At 34.8% G+C, this 7,480-nt stretch overlaps 1 long non-coding RNA gene across 1 annotated transcript; it reads left to right on the top strand.

Moving 5' to 3' along the window:
• Nucleotides 1-247: 247 nt before the first annotated feature.
• LOC129760851 (uncharacterized) lies at nt 248-1,833 on the top strand. Its single transcript, XR_008740396.1, has 3 exons — nt 248-554; nt 620-789; nt 914-1,833. It is a non-coding gene; the product is annotated as an uncharacterized LOC129760851 (long non-coding RNA).
• The last annotated feature ends 5,647 nt before the right edge of the window (nt 1,834-7,480 follow it).

The following is a 7,480-nucleotide window of genomic DNA, read 5'->3' as shown; positions in this document are numbered from 1 at the left end:
ATTTGGGTTGCCAAAATACAGAAGTAACTAAATAATTGACATCGTTTAGACAATTCTGTATAAAATGTTGTTGTTGCTGGAATGTTAAGGGATGCCAGGCCTGACAAAACCAAATTGCAAAAGCTTTCCATTGCAATGGCGGCAGAAAATACTCGCAAGTAGAAGAGAAGAGGAACTCGATCGGACGCTTGTTGTATGTTGTTGTTTTGGTTCCGGTTAAGAATCGGGTAAGTAAATAAATGAAAAAAAAAATTTGAGCTTCTCCCGCTGCATTTCCGCCGATAGACAGTTATTTAAGATCTATTGCAATTTTCATTTCATGTAGAGTGTTATCACGTTTAATGGACAACGTTTGAAAATCAATGGGGCCGCATAACGATAAAGTTACATGTACGGTCGACAGAAACCGAAATCCTTTCGGATCAAGAGAACCCAATATGCGCATCCAAAATAACGGAAAACACAAGAGGACCCGCAAAAAAAAAAGAATTTAAGGATGATTATCATAAGACAGCAACCGAAATCCCACGGTTTCATACCATTTGTCATTTAAGGTAAGCTAAAACATAATTTTTTTTTTTCACAACAAATTTACTTAACCTATCTATTTCTATTCTAGTGACCAGTAAATGAGTAAATGACCATAATAGCTAACACTTGAAAAAGTCGCCAGTTCCGGTCGAACTAAGCAGAAGCTCTTAAAAAAGATACCGGGAAGGGGGAGAATTAAGCGATACAATTCAACGACCTGTTTGATTCGGCGATGACTGCAAATGCAAAATTTAAAAGGTATCGAATTTGTTTTCAAAACCATCTCGTTGAATCAATTTTTAGTTATTGCTTTCTCCACCAATTTTGGTTTTAATTTCTCAATAACCTTGAAAATAGTCATTAAAACCACTGTGTTTTTCAGGCACTACGTCCACTTTACAAATCTATCGGGCTTTATGATGAACCCAGAAGGAGGACATCCTTCCACGGAACCAGATATTGAAGGACTATCTGTGCCGAATTACTTTAAATTTAGAACATTTTGTATTGTTTCGTATTGTAGTGATATAGTTTTAAAAATATTTTTTTATTAAATAAAGAATAAGAATGAATAAGATTTTTTGTAAATCGTATTTAATTAGCTGAAATTTTTTTAATTCAAGAGGAAACTATTTCTTAATTGCTGGCATCCCTTCAAAATATACAGAATTGACTAAACTGGTTGAAAGCTCAAAATGTATAAAAGCTTATTGCTCACGCTTTGTGTAAAGCGCCCAAACTTAAAACTAAGTGGAGACACTTTTCTTGAAACTGTATGGATTTTTATACAGAATAGAGTAACTTTGGTTACCGTGTACGTATTGCCCCGGACAAGATTGGCATGGAATCGTCGGATAATATGTAAACGTGCTGTTTATTGTTATTTTTGACTGAAATTGCCAATCGGAAAATCTACATTCAATTTTCTGCAAAAGCTTTTCAAATCTTTTTTTTTATTATTTTCTGCATTTTCTTCATCACATCCAAAAAGATCCTTCACAACAGCCTTCCCAATTTGTGCTTCTCCTGTCGCTCTGCTTTTGTTTACCAAAGCCGAAACAATCCGTAAAGAAAAAACATTCTTAGCAAAAGCTTTCTGAAACTGTGTTTTTCTGTCTCTGTTTACCAGAGCCGGAAAAATTTGAAAGTATTCTTAGAAACAGCCTACCCATCCAGAAGGCTTATTCAAAACAAAAATCTGTGCTTCTTAAGCCAATTCTGTCTTTTTTTTTAATTTTATTAATCCTAATCTGGCTCTGTTTTCACCTTTCTTACCAAGCTGTGTACTTTAATTTGAACAAATAGTTACTTAAATAAAAATATCATTAAAAACAATATATTCACTCAAAAGTTTGTATAAAGGTAGGATTCTAGATTTCAATATAATCACTGCATCTGGAGCAATGTTTCTACGTTGATTTTCTATCCAGAGCTGACGTCTCGAGTGACTGTCCTCATATCTAGGACATTCGAAGAAGATATGGTCCGGTGAAGCGTCGTCTGATCCACAGGGACATTCACCAGATGGGATGATTTCATTTCGATGAAGGTGTGCAGGTAGCCGGGAATGGTTACCAATTCTGTCTTATTCCACCGAAAGGCCAAATCAACACAATCAGCAGCAGCAGCCTTAAATATCTGCGCTATTTGTGCTCTTTCTACCAACCACGCCATTGTCGTTATTTTACGAATCTCAATTCAGAGATTTACTTGGGCACGTCTGTCACTCACAAGAATAGATCAATGACTGACTTTGTTTTGTTTGTTTGCCTAGTGTTGCCAATATAGCAAACGTTGCCTTAGAAATTTATTTTATTTTATTTATCTTCAGTGTTGCCGAATACAACTATTATTTTATTTTATTTTTATTTAAATTTGATTTATTTTCTGCATATCCTTCATCTCATCCTTACATTCATGTAGGTATATTTTGGAAGAACGAGTCAATCAGGTGGGCTAGTTTACTTACAAGAATTCCGGCATCCGTGTATATACCTGGCCAGCTGGCAACTGATTGAACATTCTTATCATATAGTCAGTTATAGGAGGAAACACATCTTACCTGTCGGACACTTATGGAATTTGAACCCAAATGTTTTCTTGCCGATACCGGGAATCGAACCCAGTACGCCTGGCATACCAAAACCAGACTCACGCCAGCCTATCCAATAGATCACATCGGCGCTTATTTTTGACAACTCTCAATGTTTGTTGTCGAAAATACTGATAATTTCATGATAATTTCATCATAATTTCTATTACAACTAGTGTCCGCATAGTAATTTAGACATTGTGACACCAATTCATATCAACAAAATACTATGCACATGGTACTTTTGAGAACAAAACATATTTGACTCAAAAACATCAGTGCGTATGATAATTTGTGCTGTAACATGGTAAAATAACTATGAGTGAGGTATTTTAAACAACAAAACATATTTGACTCAAAAATATGGCTGCCTGTTGTTCATTTAAACGACGGATTTAGTAGTTTTACTAAGCTTTTCTTTTGAGTGTAGGAAACAGCATTTTTGGTGGCAACGTTTCAATAAATGTTTTTGGAAGATTTTGGCGTTTTGAATTCGAATCATTCGTCAGATTTTGTTTAGCAGCTCTTGTTTTAGTGATATGGCATGTGAAAATTTTGAAATTGATCAATGTTGGTTCATTTGCCGAACTGTAGTATCCCGTAAAGATTGCATCCTACTCGTTGCTCGTACAGAATAAGACTGCCTCTCCTGTGGTGGCTCGGCTGCTATTACCCGTTGTTCGCTACGCACACACACATACACTCGCATGGTTATTATTGTTTACAGTGTCGTATTCAAGGGGGTGCTATCTACAGGGTTGTCGTCAGTGGTACGATACTACATCTACTTTCCCTTTTTCAATTGTTTTCAGAACCATGATTTATGTTCTTAGTTCATTTGATGCCGCTCTATCAAATTCTTGGTGTCCCAGTGCTGAGTTCTTTTTTCAACATCTCGAATAGAAGTTCAAGTCGTTGAACTTTCAAATGTTTACTCCTTTTTTGTATTCTACGTTAATCTTGTATTTATGCGATCGATATTTGTTTTTTAATATGCTGGTTTCAACTCATATCTCCAAACTTCAACAATTATCATTTTTCTCCCAATCACCGACTTCAGTTCATGCTTCTAAGTTCCTCTAATCTAATATAATTTCCTTATTGCAACTTCCAACTATTATTCTCCAATTTATCTTTCCAATACCAGAATTTCAATTTGAACAACCTAAGCTCACCCTTCTTTCATTTGCAACTTTAAATTTTCTCACTTCTAATGACTTTCACTCCATAACATTCCCTATATATTCGATAAAAATATATGAATTTGAAATTCCATTTTTTTCTTTTAATTTGATTTTTCATTCTAAACAACTTTCAACTCTAGCTTAAAATTTCGCATTTGAAACTTCCTTCTTTCGGTTTCAAACTCCAATTTCCTATTTTGTATAACTTTAATTTTTCAAAATTCTAAATTGTTTAACATTTCTATATCAATTTCAACCTTGAATTTCAATTTTCCAATTTCTATTAAATTAAAAAGTTGAATTCCAAACTTTCCTATATCAACTGCTAATTTCTCATCTGCAATTAAAAACTCAAACTCATCATTTCAACGCACATTTTTTTTACCATTTGTGCTCAGATGCAGAATTACCGATTGAGTCATGGTGGCTTGGCTTGGCTTAGTTGCGTTTGTTTACCAATAAATTATTAAACACCTACTTTTCGAGTAAGCTATTCAATATCGTAAGATTTGACAATTGTTTCTTTATTTATCTTCTATATAACAACTTTTGAGTGCATTTCAACACGCCCTAATATTACGAACCGATATAACAATCAATGTTATCTAAGGCAAATTCTATAATGTTCAGAACCAAAGTTGACTGAAATCATCATCTTCATCTGCGCTTTGCACACCTTCTTTCTGTAAAAATTTGATCACCTACCCTGGTCGAATTAAAGGACTCTTTATCAATTGCTTTGATTCAGGAGAATCTAGTGCTTCTATAACCCTTGAATTTCAGCGTATGGTGTCCTGCTGTCAATTTACAATTCTCTTACAGCTTGTTTCAAATTAAAATTAAAGGTCCCAACAATTTCAAAATGTATCTACATATATGCCTTACTCTTTTCATTTACCTCATTCTCCACAGGTTCTACTACTTTTAGAAATTCCATTTTTTTTTTTGTTCGGTCTCAAATTTCTTGTTAGCCTTTTCCTTGAAGAATAAAACTTTCATCTTTCTAGTCCCACAATTTCAATATAAACATTTAGTTTTACTTTCATAAAACCCAAGCTTCAACTTTTGACTTCGGACATTCTACTTCTAGCATCCAGCCTTATTCACTTCCATCTTCAACTTTAATCTTACAACGCATTATTTCAAATTCCTATTATTTCCTATTCCCATTTTTTCTTCTATAAAATAAAGCTTATTTGCAAGTTAGAATTTGTGAGAAATGGATATGTTGCTGTTTGACATTTACTTTCGATCTTCCTTCGACAATTTTTCTCTTCATCAACCTTTATCCTGCTCACACAAATACGGCTTTTCAACTTTACACATAAAGGCATTCATTCGATCTTGAGCAAGCATTTCAACCGTTAGTAAAGAATCATGCGGTAGTTCTTGAAGATATGGTAAATGCGGTAGCCGGTGATGTTCAATGTGGATACAGATTCACACCCATCAGCCCGTTTTCCTTCATGGATTCATCTTTTTTTTTTTGTTCCATTCGAACTCTCCACTATTTTTCTCCATTGACGAATCTGAAGTAGGAACAACGATTTTTTCCTATTCATAGTTCTGCTAATTTTCCATTCCAAATTTTCCATATACCTTGTTCATTGCACAACTCGCTTCCCTTTTATTTTCTAGTTGACCCTTTCGAATTTCAACATTTCAGGCTCCCATATTTCAACAAGAGATCCTTAATTAAATTCGAATTCTTTTGAACCTTCGACTTCCAAATACATTCAAAAATCAAACTTTAAAAAAAATCTCAATTTTGAACAACAATCATCCACTATTTGAATACGAAAACTTCAATATTCAATAGCTATAGTTCAAATGGAGATTCAAACTTTCCACCATCTAACCAGTATTCACAACCACCATTATTGATCTATCAATTCCAACTTCATTCTAAAACAGATTTTTTTTATTTGCAACTTCAAAATTTCAGAAAGTTTAAACATTTTTTTTTCCGATCCATCATTTATTAATTGTCAAATTTGCACTTGGTACATTACTTTTTAGATTTCAACTGAAATCATAATTCTTCTACTTGCAGATTAAAGCATTTAACTTTCCAACATACTATGTCATCAATGTAATGTTTCCGCATTGCAATTCATGACATTTTCAACCTCACAATCGAAACCTCATAACGGATTATCGACACTGTATGCATTTATAACCTACTAATGTCAAACCTTCAATTTCAAGGTTTTCCACATAAACTAAATTCAACTTGCCATTGTCAAACATTTTCTCCGTGTATCCAAACCATGGTTTCAGTCATCTTTTTCTTCCATCCAACATGACTCCCACTGAATTGCATCAGCCTACTTTGAACAGCATTTAAGCATCGCCATTTTCCAACTAAATTCACCTGCCACAATGCAGAACGGAACCAGACTTTCTTATTTCACGCATTAAAGCGACTGGTCCATTTCTATCCAATTTCCTGCTCTACCGCAGAATGACGTCAGACTTTTTTCTTGTCCGCATTGAAGCGACTGACTCATTTCATATTCATTGTCCTGCTCTTCCGCAGAATGGCGTCAGACTTTTCTACTTATCCGCATTTAAGCGACTGACCCATTTCATATTCGTTTTCCTGCTATTCCGCAGAATGGCGCCAGACTTTTATTCTAACCGCATTGAAGCGAATGACCCATTTCTAAATTCACTACTTCGAACACTTCTATAGTTTCTTTTTTTTTGTTCATAATTCTACCTTTCACTGCATACTCACCCGAGGGATTCGCCATACTCGTCGCCAAATGTAGTATCCCGTAAAGATTGCATCCTACTCGTTGCTCGTACAGAATAAGACTGCCTCTCCTGTGGTGGCTCGGCTGCTATTACCCGTTGTTCGCTACGCACACACACATACACTCGCATGGTTATTATTGTTTACAGTGTCGTATTCAAGGGGGTGCTATCTACAGGGTTGTCGTCAGTGGTACGATACTACACGAACTCGTTCATTGAGGTTAAGCTGTTTTGTCATTCAAGAACAATCCTCCAATATGATTCCGGAAAAGTCGGACCTGGCCTGATTAGTCGAAAAGAGAAGGGCATGAATGTGTTAACGCAATGCAGGAGGATTCAGCGGCCATGGTAGCTCGGAAGAACGCGAACGGAATTGCCTCGAGCCTGGCGAAAAAGGACTTGCCTCAACTATACTTTTTTATTTAAACACGGTTATACATTCCATCAATAAATATAAGATAAAAATTCCTATTAATCTGAAATAAATATAAATTTTTTAATGAATTTTGTTTTAGTTTTCTTTTGATTGAAGAAACCAACCAAAACAACTAACATTTACCTTTCAAATCAGTAAATGGGAAGAAGGTATTATTTACTATTTTGTTAGGTGAATAAAAAAAAGGAAAAATTTACATTTTTGCTGGGAGAATGAAAAATGGTAGGGGAGATGAGGGCATAACGAGCACCCGAGGCATAATGAGAACTACGCTTTTCTACGAAAGTGTTGTTTCGTACTTCCTATAGTATTATTTTTTCACAAAAAACGGAATCTCCTTATCATCTTTACAGAGATATTTAAAAAAAAAACTAGCTTGGTTCTCAAGTTACGAAAATATTATAATTTTTGAGCACCACGAAATAAGCTCTTATGATCTTAAAATAACCTTGATCTATAATGTACGCACTGCAAAAT

Source organism: Uranotaenia lowii, unplaced genomic scaffold (assembly GCF_029784155.1).
Source record: "Uranotaenia lowii strain MFRU-FL unplaced genomic scaffold, ASM2978415v1 HiC_scaffold_79, whole genome shotgun sequence".
Taxonomy (NCBI): Eukaryota; Metazoa; Arthropoda; class Insecta; order Diptera; family Culicidae; genus Uranotaenia; species Uranotaenia lowii.
This window is presented reverse-complemented; position numbering and strand designations above follow the sequence as displayed.